This window comes from Tachyglossus aculeatus, unplaced genomic scaffold, assembly GCF_015852505.1.
Source record: "Tachyglossus aculeatus isolate mTacAcu1 unplaced genomic scaffold, mTacAcu1.pri scaffold_78_arrow_ctg1, whole genome shotgun sequence".
NCBI classification, from domain to species: domain Eukaryota; kingdom Metazoa; phylum Chordata; class Mammalia; order Monotremata; family Tachyglossidae; genus Tachyglossus; species Tachyglossus aculeatus.
Window position 1 is genome coordinate 2250809 of NW_024045093.1, and position 16655 is coordinate 2267463.

Consider the following 16655-nt stretch of genomic DNA (forward strand, 5'->3'; position numbering starts at 1 on the left):
TTCTTTAAGTACTTTATATTCACTCCATCCTCCCCTCGGCATCTCTTATGTACTTATTTGCAATGCATTTATTTCTATAAACACCTGATAGTCTAGTCTAGTCCCCTAGCCTTCAAGCTAATTATTGTCTGAAAACGTGTCTACGAACTCTGTTTTATTGTACACTCCCAAGTGCTTTCTATGGTACTCTGCACATAATAAGCTCTCAATAAATACCATTGATTAATTCATTAACTGAATAAGTTCTCAGTCCCTCTCTCTCATTTCTTATTCTTTCCTCTCCTGCTCTCTGTTCTTCAGGCCTCACTCCATTTCCCCCAGATTTTCCCCTCCTCCCTCATCCACCAGGACTCTCCCCCAACCCCAGGGCTCAGCTGCAATCACCCAGAACCTTCTCACTCGATCCCTCTCAATCAATCAATGGTATTTATTTCTTGAGTGGCTTACGGTTTGCAGGATACTGTACTAAGGACTTGGGATGGTACAATACAGCAGCGTTGGTAAATACATTCCCTGGCCACAAGCTTACATTCCAGCCGAGCTTACAGCTTACTCTCAACTCCCTGGGTTCTGTTTCTTCATCTTTATCCTCATCCTCATGCTTAAGCTCACTGCTATCAGTTTTCCCAATCTTGTGTGAGGGTCATGGCCAGGGGTAGGAGGGGCTGCCCATGGTTAGGAGTAGGGTAGGGCTACGATGACCTCAGTGATCAGGGCCCAGGTGGGAGACTGAGATTGAGGACAGGATGTGTGGGTTCAGGCTGTGGGCAAGTAATGGGCAGAGAAACATCATGGCTTAGTGGAAAGGGTCCGGGGCTGGGAGTCAGAGGACCTGTGTTCAAATCCTGGCTCCACCACTTGTTTCCTGTGTGACCTTGGGCTAATAACTTCATTTCTCTGTGCCTCAGTTTCATCATCTCTGAAGTGGGGGTTGAATCCTCCTCCTTCCATCTTAGAATGTGAGCCCTATGTGAGACAGGGACTGTACCTGATGCTAATTAACTTATATTTACCCCTGCACTTAGAACAGTGCTTGACACACAGTAAAGCTTTAATAAATACTATAAAAAAAGTAACATCTTAGAACAGTGCTTGTCCATAGCTGCCCTCCCGTACTCTGTCCCTGTCCATCCTCTTTTCTTTCTTGGTAGACCAGAGGTAGGTACCAAAAATACCACAATTATTATTACTGTTATTGGATTTCATGTCCATCACCTTAATCACTCCACCACAGCTACATATGAAATAGATGAGACGTCTTGGTTAATGCCTGAGAAATCACCACCACTCCCTCTGTCCTACCATTTTTCTCAGACTCATGTCTTCCCATCTGCACCCTGCCCCAGCCCTGTCTCTTTGCTCTTTCCTATACCCAAACAGCACAGTCCTGTTCATGAGCAGCCCAGCTTCAGAGGTTCTGACCCCATGGGGGGGGGGGGGTCTTCTTCCCCGCAGTAATGAGAGTTAACCTACTCTCGGACATGGGAGCGGTCTTGGCCTACCGAATGACACTATTTCTCTTTCAGAACACCATCTGATTGGCCCACCTTTCTGACAGGTGGGCCCAATTATACAATGAAGGAGTCAGAGGTGGAGGATGGGATATCTGTATCACTTCATTCAGGTTTGGGTCCTAAGACCGTTGAGAAGGAGAAGATATGGGCAGTGGGTGCTAGGCAAACAGCAGTGAGAGTCGGATGAAACATTTTCCTAAGGGATATGGGCCCAGAATGCTTCTGCTGTGCTCCTATGCTGTGCTTCATGATTGCTGGTGTGATACCCCTGCATCAAACAAAAACACCTTACCATCATCTTTAAAGCACTCAATTACCTTGTCCCCTCCCACCTCACTTCACTACTCTACTCTCCTACTACAACCTAGCCCACACACTTTGCTTCAGTAACGCTAACCTTCTCACTGTACCTCGATCTCATCCACCTCACTGCCGACCTCTTGCTCACATCCTGTCTCTGGCTTGGAATGCCCTCCCTCTTTTTATCAGACAGACAGTTACTCTCCTCACCTTCTGCCAAGAGGACTTCCCTGACTAAGCCCTCCTTTCCTCTTCTTCCACTTCTCTCTTCATCACCTTGACTTATTCTTTTTACTCATCTCCCCATCCCATGCTTATGTTCATATCTGTAATTTTATTCATTCATATTACTGCCTGTCTCCCATTATACTCTCCTAGCACATTGTGGGTGGTCTGTTATATTGTTATACTGTACTTTACCAAGTACTTGGTAGAGTGCTCTGCGCAAAGGAAGCAGTGAATATATATGACAGACTGACTGACTGACTCACATCATGACTGCCCACTCCACCCCACAACTGACTCCATAAACCATGACTTCCACCCCTCACCCTTTCTCTTCCTCATCCCACCACTGACTCCATAAACTATAACCCCTTCCCTCCATCCAGCCCCACTCCACCTCACCACTGAGTCCATAAACCCTAACATCCCTCATGGTGGCCCAACACCACACTGCCACTGACTCCACAAATCATAATTCCCACTCCCCACTCCAGTTACCCTTCCTCTTGATTCAGGGTCCTAAACACAACCCTGCCTCACCTCCTGACTGGTCTGTCCTAGAAATCCCTGATGAACTAGGGCAAAATCAGCTCTGAGCAGTGGTATTAACTTGGAGAAATTTGCCTGAGAGCAGGATTGCTTTCTGTAAAGATGTGCTTTCATTGATAAACAAAATCCTGACTCTGCACGATGCTCTTTCCACTAGGACACACAGAGGTATTTGTTGAGAGCCTATAGAGAAACAGCATGTCTCAGTGGAAAGAGCACGGGATTGGGAGTCAGACGTCATGGGTTCTAATCCCAGCTCTTCCACATGTCTGCAGTGTGACCTTGGGAAAGTCACTTAACTTCTCTGAGCCTCAGTTACCACATCTGTAAAATGGGGATTAATAATAATAATAATAATAATAATAATAATAATAATGACATTTATTAAGTGCTTACTATGTGCAAAGCACTGTTCTAAACTCTGGGGAGGTAACAAGGTGATCGGGTTGTCCCACGGGGGGGCTCACAGTCTTAATCCCCATTTTACAGATGAGGTAACTGAAGCACAGAGAAGTTAAATGACTTGCCCAAAGTCACACAGCTGTCAATTGGAAGAGCCAGGATTTGAACTCAAGGCCTCTGATTCCAAAGCCCATGCTCTTTCCACTGAGCCACGCTGCTTCTCTAAGAGAAGTTTAAGAGATTAAGACTGTGCACCACACGTGGGACCACCTGATCACCTTGTAACCCCCCCTTCGCTTAGACCAGTGTTTTGTGCATAGTAAGCGCTTAGCAAATGCCATCATTATTATTATTATCATTGTGTGCCGAGCACTGTTGGAGACCCAATGTGGGCTACCACTCTTCTTTGTGTAATGGCATTGGTCAAGTCCTTACTATTTTCCAGGCACTGTTTATACACTTTTAGGCACTGTACTGAAGCACTGGGGTAGATATCAGCCTCTTGTTGGGTAGGGACCGTCTCTATATGTTGCCCACTTGTACTTCCCAAGGGCTTAGTAAAGTGCTCTGCACACAGTACGTGCTCAAAAAATACGATTGAATGAATGAATGAATGAATGAATGAATGAATGAATGTCAGATGCCAGTATGTTTTACTCACTTATTAAGTAACAATAGCCCAAGTTGAATTTCAGTCCCGTTTCTGCTTCTCTTTAAATGCCTTACTATTATTAACCTCCCCCTTCTGCCTACTCAGACCCCAAAACAGCAAACCTCAGGAAGCCTATACAAAGCATATACAAAGTCTGAGACCCAGCTGCCAAACCTGGCCCCTCTGTGCAGAAGATTATAAAGGCTGATCAATTGATCAATGAATCGATCAAATGCATTGTTTAGTGTGTGCTGAGAACTGTACTAAGTGCTTGGAAGAATGCAGTATATCAGAGTTGGCAGAAATGTTCCCTGCCCACAACGAGATTACAGTCTTCAGGGAGAGATAGACATTAACACAGATGAATAAATTGTGGATATATGCATAAGTGCTGTTGTGTTCGTGAAGGTTGTAAATCCAAATACAAAGGAGACACAGAATGGAGTGGGAGAAGAGGAAATGAACGCCTAGGCAGGGAAGGCTTCTTGGAGCTGATCTGCTTGTAATAACGGCTTTGAGGGCAGAGATAGTGATCAGTCATTCAACTGATTTATTGAGAATTTACTGTGTGCAGTGTACTAAGCACTTGGGAGAGTACAGTACAACAATACACAGACACATTCCCTGCCCATGACAAGCTCACATTCTAGAAGGAGAGAAAGACATCAATATAAATGAAGAAATTACAAAAATGTACAAAAGTACGGTGGGGTTGGAGGCAGGGAAAAAGGGGAATAAATCAGGGTGATACAGAAGGGAATGGAAGAAGAGGAAAGGAGGCATCAGTCAGAAAAGAGGTCTTGGAGGATATTTGCTTTTAATAATGTTTTTAAGTGTAAAAGGGTAATTGTTGACTGTTGGATATAAAGAAGAAAAGCATTCCAGGATGGAGGCAGGCCATGGGCGAGGAGGGGTCTGTTGTGAGATAATTGATATTAAGGTACTGAGAGTAAGTTGGCATTAGAGGAGAGAAATATGCAGGTTGAGTTGCAATAGGAAATTGAGGAGGTGAGACATGAGGGGACAAGGTAATTGAGTGTTTCAAAACCATTGCTAAGGAGTTTCTGTTCGATGAAGAGTTGGATGGACAACCATTGGAGGTTCTTGAGGAGTCGGGAAACGTGGACTGAACGGTTCTGTAGAAAAAACACTGAGTAGCAGTGCAGCTTAATGGATAGAGGAGAGGGCTGGGAATCAGAAGGATCTGAGTTCTAATCCCAGTTGTGCCATTTCTCTGCTGTGTGACCCTAGGCAAGTCACTTCAGTTATCTCATCTTTTTAAATGGGGATGAAGATTTGAGCTTCATGTGTAACTAAGAATTTGTCCAAACTGATTACCTTGTATCTACTCCAGTGCTAGTACAGTGTCAGACACATAATAAGTGCTGAATAAAAACCATTTTAAAGAAAAGGAGTTCTGTTTTGGATCCGTTTAATTTCAGGTATTGGTGGGATATCCAAGTAGAGATGTCCTAAAAGAGGAAGGAAATGTGAGACTGCAGAGATGGAGAGAGATCAGGGCTGGAGAAGTAGATTTGGGAAACATCCACATAGCGATGGTTGTTGAAGTCAAGGGAATGAATGAGTACTTTAAGAGAGTGAGCTTAGATGGAGAATAGAAGAGGATCCAGACCTGAACCTTGAGGAATTACCACATTTAGCGGGTGGTAGGCACAGGAGTAGACCATGAAAGAAACTGAGAAAGAGCGACCAGGGGGATAGGAGGAGGCCCAGGAGAGGACAGTGTCAGTGAAGCCAAGTTTCGATAATGTTTCCAGGAGAAGGTGGTGGTTGACAATGTCGAATGCAGATGAAAGGTGGAGGAATACTATGATGGGGTAGAAGCCATTGGACTTGGCAAGAAGGAGATCATTGTCTGCCTTGAAGAGGACAATTTCTGTGACACACCGCGGGTGAAAGCCAGATTGGATGGAGGCAAGGAGAGAATTGGAGGAGAGGAAGTGGATGCAGCAGATGTAAACAGCTCCTTCAAGGAGTTTGGAGAGGGATGGTAAGAGGAAGGTAACTGGAGGGAGTCATGGGATCAAGGGAGGGTTTGTTTAGGATAGGGGAGACATGAGCAGGTTAGAACGAATCAATCATTCAATGAATCCATCAGTTTTATTTATTGAAAGCTCACCGTGTGTAGAGCACTGAACTAATCAATTAGTACAATGTACAGAGTTATCTGACATGTTCCCTGCCTACAAGTTGCATATAATCTATAGGGCTAGACTGTAAGAACCAGAGTGTGATGCCTGTATTAGTGCTGGGAGAGTTGGGGGTGAAGGAATCAGGGTAACCCCCCACAGCTCAGGCCACACCAAGAATCTTCCCCTCCCCACCTCGCCCTGCATGTTGGGGGGTTGCCCAAACTGGCTATAGGGTCCTCTGCTGGAGGGGATTGGGGATGGGAATCGGTAAGTTCTCAGCTCATCATTCTCCCTGAAACTTTCTGAACTTGTCACCTCTCCCAGCCTCCTGCCCGATGCAATCGCTGCCAACCCCATCATCAAGCATGGGACTGACACTGTTGACTCGTGAAACAACTCCCTCCCACACCTGTCGTCAGTCTCCTGATGACCCAGCGTCGGCAGAGAAGATGACAAGTTTATTTCCGTTATGTGTTTTGGTAGAAGGTGCAGAGAGATGCAGGTGTGGAGCTTCCGGGCAGAAACAGTCCCCAGAGCTCCCCGGATCCAGCAAGGCCACGGGCTCAGGCTGGGACCTGATAAAATGGGAAGGGGAGGGGGAGACTGGGTCCTTCCTCAGAAAACAACAAAACGTGGTTTAGTTTTGCTCCAGGCTCAAGGGTAGAGTTAGAAGTGGTGGTGGGGGACCTCTCAGGAGTATTTCCCTTGTCACCGGTGTCTATCTCGTCTGTCACAGAGAGGTCAGTAAGGGGCATCATGCAGGAGGCTGGAAGAGTGATAAGGTCATAAAGTGTCAGGTACTGAGCCTGAGCCTCCCAGACTCCCTTCCCTGGTCCCCAAAGCAGAGGCTACTGTAGCCAGGAAAGACAGCCCTCTGGGAGGAGGCCACGCCCAACATCCTGACCTAAGCTGTGAGGTCACCCTGCTTCCTACATTGAGTGTACCTGGCACCAAAACAGACAGTGCCACAACGTCACTGCCTGGGAAAGCGGCTCCTCTCTCTTATGTTTTCTCTAACAACAGAGCACAGAGTCCATTTGGAGCATGAGCCTGAACTTATCTCCCCTAAATTGCCATCCCAAACTGCACCCCTCAGATCTGAGCTGCCATAGCTATAGTGATGAAGCAGGACGGCATGGCTTAGGAGATAGAGGAAGTGGGTTCTTAGGAAATATCATGCACGGGTTTAGGAGTTGGAGGACGTGGGTTCCTATCCCAGCTCTACTACTTGTCTGCTATGTGACCATGGGCAAGCCACTTCTCTTCTCAGGACCTCAGTTACCTCATCTGTCAAATGAGGATTAAGACTGTGGGCCCCATTTGGGTCAACCTGATTACCTTGTATCTACTCCAGCGCTTCGCACAGGGCTTGGCCATAGTTAGCGCTTAACAAATACCATAATTAAGAGAAACAGAGTGACTTAGTGGAAAGAGCCCGTGTTTGGGAGTCAGAGGACGTGGGTTCTAATCCTGGCTCTGCCACTTTTCTGCTGTGTGACCTTGGGCAAGCTCCTTCTACAGCCCACCCCGCACCCTCTGCTCCTCCGCCGCTAATCTCCTCACCATGCCTCGTTCTTGCCTGTCCCGCCATCGACCCCCGGCCCACGTCATCCCCCGGGCCTGGAATGCCCTCCCTCTGCTCTCTTCCTCAAGCTAGCTCTCTTCCTCCCTTCAAGGCCCTACTGAGAGCTCACCTCCTCCAGGAGGCCTTTCCAGACTGAGCCCCTTCCTTCCTCTCCCCCTCGTCCCCCTCTCCATCCCCCCCGTCTTACCTCCTTCCCTTCCCCACAGCACCTGTATATATGTATATATGTTTATACATATTTATTACTCTATTTATTTATTTATTTATTTATTTATTTATTTATTTATTTATCTTACCTGTACATATATATTCTATTTATTTTATTTTGTTAGTATGTTTGGTTTTGTTCTCCGTCTCCCCATTCTAGACTGTGAGCCTTCTGTTGGGTAGGGACTGCCTCTATGTGTTGCCGATTTGTACTTCCCAAACGTTTAGTACAGTGCTCTGCACACAGTAAGTGCTCAATAAATATGATTGATTGATTAACATCTCAGTGCCTCAGTTACCTTATCTGTAAAATGGGGATTAAGACTGTGAACCCCACTTGGGGCAACCTGTTTACCTTGTATCTACCCCAGAGCTTAGAACAGTGCTTGGTACACAGTAACTGTTTAACAAATACCATAATTATTATTATTGTTACTAAGACTTTCCTGGGACCAGCTCTGGATGAGTCTGGTCCAGCATCAGGAAAGAATTGTCCAGTAGCAGATTTTCTGTTCAGACACAACCCAGGTACAAGGCCAAAATATTTCTCCGGAAGAGCCAGTTACTGGTGCCTAACTGTGTCCCGCAGAACCGGATTCGATAGAACAGTGCTTTGCACAAAGTAAGCACTGAACATCATCATCAATCGTATTTATCATCAATCGCATTTATTGAGCGCTTACTATGTGCAGAGCACTGTACTAAGCGCTTGGGAAGTACAAATTGGCAACATATAGAGACAGTCCCTACAAATACCGTTATTATTATTATTATGATTCATTCCAGTCCTGCCCCTCACCCTAGCCAGCCAAGCCCCCACTCGGCCTGGTAAACCAAGTCCCCAGCTCTCGCTCATCCGCAGCCTCATCCTGCACCTCCAGGCAAGGAGAACGTCTTGCATAGCTGATGTGAGGGGCTAGACAGAGTCTCAGGGCACATTCCCACCATGGGCTAAGGAGGAGTCCACCTGCACTCACAGAGCAAACTTGGATATGGCATGAACTCTGGGCCATGAGCCCCATACCACAGACTTGTGGGAAAATTGTAGAGAAATAGGTCTGGATGGATTTTATCATCTGTGGTTCTTCCTCTCAACTCCACCAGGGGCTTGGGCCTTCCCGAGTTGGAGCGTGGCCATCCAGAGCTGCACTCATTCTTTCCGAGCCAGGCTAGACTCCGGTTCCCCGCCCCTCCTGATTTCTCAGACAGTAAAGCACCTTGATGATGAGTGCCAGATCTCTTATCAAGCAGTGTGGCCTTTGGAAAGAGCGCATGCCTGGCAGTCAGGGAACCTGGATTCTAAATTTGTCTCTCTGTCTTGCTTATGGCTTGACCTCAGACAAGTTGCTTAACTTTGTTTTTCTGGATCATTACCTATAAAATAGGATTGAGGATAATGGATTGTGCCTACCACCTGTACTGTAGTTTCCCAAATGTTTAGTATAGTATGTTACCCAAATTAAGTGCTCAATAAGTAGCACTGATTGAAGATTAATTACCTTTTCTCCCTTCCACTTTTAGCCATGAGCCCCCATGTGGTACTGGGGCTGTGCCCCACCTGATTATCTTGTATCTACCCCAGTGCTGGCTACAGTGTTTGTCATACATTAAGTGATGAATGAATACCCCAATTATAATTACTGGTAAGTGAATGAGAGGTGTACTACACAAGGCTGTTGGGAAATACAGAGTAATGAAATGATACATTCCTGGACCACAAAGTGCTTCCACTTTATTGGTAAGAAAAAGATAACAATAATTACAACCATTACTAGACTCTGGGGACACTGCCCCTCATCACTTTTATGCATGTGCAGGAGGATGATGCCAGCTTCATCCCTTGTCCACAACCTCGACGGCTTTTCCCAGAATACTTCAGGCTGAGACACTGACAATCCCCAACTCAATTCGTTGCTTTAGAGATGGGCCCCAGAACTGTGGTTAGACTCAGGGAGATGGGCTGTAGGCCCTATGTGGAACAGAGACTGTTCCAGCATAATTATCTTTTATTTCTTCCAGTGCTTAGTCCAGTGCTGAGCACATAATAAGCAAACAACAAATTATTATTAGGGCACAGCCTGGGAATCTTTCTGTAGGAGCAGGTAAAGGGAAGGGAGCCTGGATTGGGAGAAGCAACATGGCCTAGTGGATAGAGCACTGGCCTTGAAGTCAGAGGGAACTGGGTTCTAATCCCAGCTCTACCACTTGGGCATGTCTCTAAACTTCTCTGTGCCTCAGTTACCATATCTGTAAATTGGGGATTAAGATTACGAGCCCCATGAGAAACATGGTCTTTGTCCCATTTGATTACCTTGTAGTTAGTGCACTTAGTACCGTGCTTGACACATTGTAAGCGCTTAGAAAGGGAAATTATTAGTATCCCCCTTTTAGACTGTGAGCTCACTGTGAGCAGGGAACGCCTGTTTACTGTTACAGTTTACTCACCCAAGTGCTTAGTACAGTGCTTTGCACGCAGTAAGTGCTCAATAAATATGATTGAATGAATGAATGAATGAATGAATAGATCCTATATACTTTGAGCTCCTGCTCAGTTCATGGAAGATCCTGAAGCCTGTCATGTTGGCAGCTTTCCCAGGCAGTGATCACTAGGTGGTGTCTGTTGGTGAAGGGAGTTCTGGGGCTCCCAAAACTCTTTAGTGTCTTTCAGTGTGCATCTCCAATCAGTCACTAACTCTTGTCCGTTCTCCATTCACAGCATCTCTGTAACCTGCCCCTTCATCTCTGTCCAAATTGCATCCATGCAAGTCCAAGCATATGTCTTATCCCCCAAGGAGGCTCAGCCTCCTCATTGACCTCCCTGCCTCCAGGCTTTCCCCACTCTAGTCCATACTCAACTCAGCGGCCTGGATCATTTCTCTGAAAAATTATTCATTCATTCATTCATTCAATCGTATTTACTGAGCGCATACTGTGTGCAGACCACTGTACTAAGTGCTTGGGAAGTACAAGTCAGCAACAAATAGAGACAATCCCTGCCCAACAACGGGCTCAAGGTCTAGAGGGGGGAGACAGACAACAAAACAAAACATGTGGACAGGTGTCAAGTCATCAGAATGAATAGAATTAAAACTAGATGCACATCATTAACAAAATAAATAGAATAGTAAATATGTACAAGTAAAATAAATACAGTAATAAATCTGTACAAACATATATACAGGTGCTGTGGGGAGGGGAAGGAGGTAGGGCGGGGGGTATGGGAAGGGGACAGGTAAGAGGGGGCTCAGTCTGGGAAGGCCTCCTGGAGGAGGTGAGCTCTCAGTAAGGCTTTGAAGGGAGGAAGAGAGCTAGCTTGGCCGATGTGTGGAGGGAGGGCATTCCAGGCCAGGGGGTGGACGTGGGCCAGGGGAAGACAGCAGGCAGGCGAGAATGAGACACAGTGAGGAGCTTAGCGGCATAGGAGTGGAGGGTGGCAGGCTGGGCTGTAGAAGGGAAGAAGGGAGGTGAGGTGGGAGGGGGCGAGGTGATGGATAGCCTTGAAGCTGAGAGTGAGACGTTTTTGCGTGATGCATAGGTTAACTGGTAGGCACTGGAGATTTTTGAAGAGGGTAGTAACATGCCCAGAGCGTTTCTGCACAAAGATGGTCCAGGAAGCAGCGTGAAGTCTAGATTGAAGTGGGGAGAGACAGGAGGATGGGAGATCAGAGAAGAGGCTGATGCAGTAATCCAGTCGGGACAGGATGAGAGATTGAACCAGCAGGATAACGGGTTGGATGGAGAGGAAAGGGCGGATCTTGGCGATGTTGTGGAGGTGAGACCGGCAGGCTTTGGTGACAGATTGGATGTGAGGGGTGAACGAGAGAGGAGAGTCGAGGATGACACCAAGGTTGCGGGCTTGTGAGACGGGAAGGATGGTAGTGCCGTCTATATTGATGGGAAAATCAGGGCGAGGGCAGGGTTTGAGAGGGAATATAAGGAGTTCACTCTTGGACATATTGAGTTTTAGATGGCGGGCTGACATCCAGATGGAAATGTCCTGAGGCAGGAGAGACACGAGCCTGAAGGGAGGGAGAGAGAGCAGGGGCAGAGATGTAGATTTGGGTGTCATCAGCGTTGAGATGATCGTTGAAGCCGTGGAGTTCACCAAGGGAGTGAGTGTAGATAGAGAACAGAAGGGGACCAAGAACTGACCCTTGAGTAACCCCTACAGTACGGGGATGGGAGGGGGAGGAGGAGCCGCAAAGGAGACAGAGAATGAACGGCCGGAGAGATAAGAGCCACCAACCCTTCAAAATACCCCAGGGGTTACCCATCGTTCTCTGCATCGAACAGAAACTTTTTGCTATCTGCTTTAAAGCAATCAATCAACTCCCCCCCTCCTAACTATCCTCTCTAATCTCCCACTGCAACCTAGTCCATACACGTTGCTCCTCTTAAGGGTAGTTATTTACTGTATTCCACCTTATTTCTCTCGCAGCTCGCTCTTTGTTCACATCCTCTCTCTCTACTGGAAATTCCCTCCCCTTTCATATCTGACAGCCTATAGCTCTCTCCATCTTTAAAGCTCTATTAAAATCATATCTCCTCTAGGAAACCTTCCTTGACTAACCTCTCACCTCCCCACTGTATTTCTCCCTTCAGCATCTCTTTTTCACTTGTGTACTTTCTCCCTAGCACCGCTTGTGGGCAGGGAGGTTGTCTACCAAATGTATTGTTCACTCCCTAGGGTTTAGAAGAGTGTTCTGCCATGAGAAATTGTTCAGTAGATGCCACTGATTGACTGCAGGGATAATGGGATAAGAGTTGGCCTTGCTCTGGGGACAGAGAAGATGAGAGTCTGTCTGGCCGTAGTATCCTCCAGAACTGTTCTGGGCCTGAAATGATTTGCCTCCGACTGGGGATACCTTTTGGATCCATTACTAAGTGCTTAGTACAGTGCTCTGTGCACAGTATGTGCTCAATAAATATGCCTGAATGAATGAATGAATGAAACTGGGGAAGTCAGAAGAAGCTGTAATTCTAGGAATAACTTTGATGTGTCTCTGGTGAGTTTCACCGTGGCTTTTCTGGCGAGGCAGGAGGAGGCTGACTGACAGCTTCAACAAGGCCAAGTTCATCATGTTCAGTATGCTGGTGTTCTATAGTGCCTGGGCCTCCTTCCTCCCCGTATACCAGAGCACCAAGAGGAAGGCCACGGTGGCCACAGAGATCTTTCTTCTTTCATTCAATCATATTTATTGAATGCTTACTGTGTGCAGAGCACTGTACTAAGCGCTTGGAAAGTACAATTCAGTAACAAATAGAGACAATCCCTGCCCAACAACGGGCTCACAGTCTAGAAGCAGGGAGACAGACATTATGGCCTCTCGTACCAAGCATCTTGGCTGCAACTTAGTCCCCAAGTGCTACATGATTCTCCTGTGGCCAGCCAGGAATATCTGGGAGTGGTTGTAGAGGAAATGATCTCCGGTACATTAGTTTAATATTGTTGTTTTATCACCCACCATTTTTCTCAACCCCAATTTTATTGCAATGGCAGTACAAAAGGAGAAGGAAATCCTGTCTGGGACAACCAGGAGGGATTCAGGGGCAAATCTGATTTAGATGTCAGGCCTGGATGCTCCTGTGGATCACTGGGGTGTTTGTCCCATGGCCTCCTGGGTTCTTGCCTCCTCCAAGCTGGATTCCTACCATGATGGCGGCAGCCACCTGCCTTGTTTTCTGGGAGAACACCCCAGGCCGGGGCCAGATGATTTCCAATGCAGTGGAGTGGCTGTTCTGGACACACATCCCCGTGGGTTTGAGCAAGTGAAATTGCAAAGCAGGGTCTGGCAGATAGAGTGGAGAAACTCAAATAACTTCCTGAGGTGAGCAGATGCCTGAAGCCTGGGTAGAGGCATTGCTCTACCTCAGAGTCTAATGGTGAGGTGGGAGAGAAACAGACGTCAAGACCTGCTCCCAACACCCTCCTCCCTGTAGGTGGGCTACAGAGGAGCCGACATCTGGGGCAACTCGGTCTCTGAGTTCAGGCCCCTGAGGGAGGAGGGGTTGGGGCTCCCTCTCCTGCCCGGCCTCTGGCTCAAGGACACTAGGGGCTAGGGCTGGGGCTCTGATCTTTCCCTAACTGATGTCTTGGGGGACAGGATCAGAGTGTTTCCCATTATGCTCAAGGATAGAACCTCAGTTTCCTTCTGGAAGGTTGCTTGGCTCCATTTGATTCTGGTAATTGTCTTCAATTCCCTAAATTGTTCTCTTTCCTGTGACTCCTCCCTTTCCCGGAGCCCTCAACCGTGACCTGAACCCGACCTCATAACAATTGACTGTATGGCCCTTTGCCTCTTCAGTAGGATTTTGGGCTCGGAGGTGGATGTTACCCTTCCCTTCCCAGGCTTTTGATCTGGGTCAGAAAGGTGAGCCCCACCTGATCTCTCACCCAGAGCTCCACGCATAGAGTCTTTGCTACTTCAGGGCATCCCCAGGCTGCTTCTAACACGGAGCCCAGTCCGAAAGTAGTTTTCCTCGTTGTTCCTTCCCCTCACTGTCCAAATCGCGGGCTGGGTTGAGCTCTGCTGAGGTGTGGGGAGGGAAATTCAAGCTTCCTTGTTGTCTCCTGGGGTCCAAGGAGGCCCCGCAACATAGAGGTGGGGCTCGCCAAAACCTTGATGTTTTGGGGGTGCTTCCCAACCATCGCCAGGTCACATGGCTCTAAAATGGTGGATCAGACCACGACACGGAGATCAATGGACCATTGGAGGAGGGACTAGGCATGATGAACGGAGACCACCGGAGAGCAAGGGATGCCAACTTCCTGCTCAATCACCAACGAGAAGTCTCAGAACCTGTCGAACAATACGGAGACTAAGGAGGGTTTGCTCCTGTAGGAACATCTTCGGAAGGGCCAAGGGGAGCTGCCTGTCAGCCACGAGTGGGCTTACACAAAGGAAAGGCTGTGTTAAACTCCCGCCCATATGAGAAGCAACGTGGCTTAGTGGAATAAGCACGGGTTTGGGAGTCAGAGGTCATGCGTTCTGATCCCATCTCCACCACTTCCCTGCTATGTGACCTTGGGCAAACCACTTACCTTCTCTGTGCCTCAGTTACCTCATCCAGAAAATGAGGATTAAGACTGTGAGACTCACGTGGGACAACCTGATGACCTTGTTACCTACCCCAGAGCAGGGAACAGTGTTTGGCACATAGTAAGCACTTAATCAATACCATAATTATGATTAAGCCATCTGTGCTCAGTGTGTCGATCGCTCATTCTGCGGACAGCTTTGTATGCAGTTCACTTGAGACATGCACCACCTAAAGCCATTCTGCACTGAAGTTCATATATTTATCTTCTGTCACCTCTACTATGTATAATTTATTTTAATGTCTTGCTCCTCTTCTAGAGTGTAAGCTCGCTGTGCTCAGGGATGGTATCTACCAATTCTATTGTATTGAAATCTCCCAGAGTTTTAGTGCAAGCCTCTGAACACAAGTGCTCAATAAATGTCGTGGATTTTTGGAATTACTGACCTATTCATCGGGGTGAAAGTGTCTCCTTTTTTAACCTCTGCCTCCCCCCAACCTCCCACCCTGCTTTCCCATCTCTTTCTCTTACACCTAACGACCTGGCCTCTTTAAATGAGAAAGAACCCTCTTTCAAGGGTTCAGTGAGAAAACTGGAACCCTTCAGAGTTGATCCCCCTAAAATCTCCTCTGCTTCTCTCCATTCCCTCCTCCCTCCTGCCCTTTCTTCAACTCTGACATTTTCCCCCGCAGTAGCTCAAGAAGAGGTTTCTTTCTTTCTCTCGAAATCTAATCCCACCAATTTTGCACCAGACCCTATCCCTTTGCACATTTGAAAGCACTTGTCCCCTCCCTAACTGCCATTTTCAACTGTTCACTCTCCAATGGCTTCTTCCACACAACGCCATTCACTTATTCAATCATTTTAATTGAGCACTTACTTTGTGCACAGCACAGTACTAGGCGCTTGGGAAAGTACTATTCCTTAATAAAAAGAGACAATCCCTGCTCACAACGAGCTCACAGTCTAGAAGGCGGGAGGCAGACAGCAATACAAATAAACAGACATCAATATAAATAAATACAATTACAGATTATATATATATATGTATATATATACATATACAAAAGTTCTTTGGGGCAGCGAGGTGGGAAGAGCAAAGGGAGCAAATTAGGGAGACACAGAAAGGAATGGGAGATGAGGAGATGTGGGGCTTAGCCTGGGAAGGCCTCCTGAAGGAGGTGTTCCTTCGGTAAGGCTGTGAAGTCGGGACGGGAGGGTAATTGTCTGGCAGATTTGAGGAGGCAGGGTGTTCCAATCGATCAATTGTATTTATTGAGCTCTTACTGTGTGCAGAGCACTGTACTAAGCGCTTGGGAAGTACAAGTTGGCAACATATAGAGACAGGCCTTACCCAACAGTGGGCTCACAGTCTAAAAGGGGGAGACAGAGAACAAAACCAAACATACTAACAAAATAAAATAAATAGAATAGATATGTAAAAGTAAAATAAATAAATAAATAGAGTAATAAATATGTACAAACATATATACATATATACAGGTTAGGTTCCAGGTCAATGGTTGATCATGGGCCAGGGGTAAGAGGTGGGACAGGCGAGATGGAGGCACAGTGAGAAGGTTAGCACCAGAGGAATCAAGTTGCAGGCTGGGTTGTAGAGGAGAGAAATGAATTGAGGCAGGAAGGGGCGCGGTGATGGAGAGTTTTAAAGCCAATGATGAGGAATTTTGTTTACTATCGAGGTGGATAGGCAATCACTAGAGAGTTTTGAGGAGGGGGGCGGTGACATATCCTGCACATTTCTGTAGAAAGATGTTCCGTGCAGCGGAGTTAATTGAGGATGGGAGTGGGGAGAGTCAGCAGGTTGGAAGGTCAGAAAGGAGGCTGATGCAGTCATCTCGGTGGGATAGGATGAGTGATTGTATTAATATAGTAGCAAGGCTAGATTTTATTAATGTTATAAAAGTGAGACCATGTTTCCCTTATCCTAAAATAACCCTCCATTGGCCCTTCGACTACCTCCCATTATTGTCCCATCTCCTTCCTACCATTCGTCTCCAACCTCCTT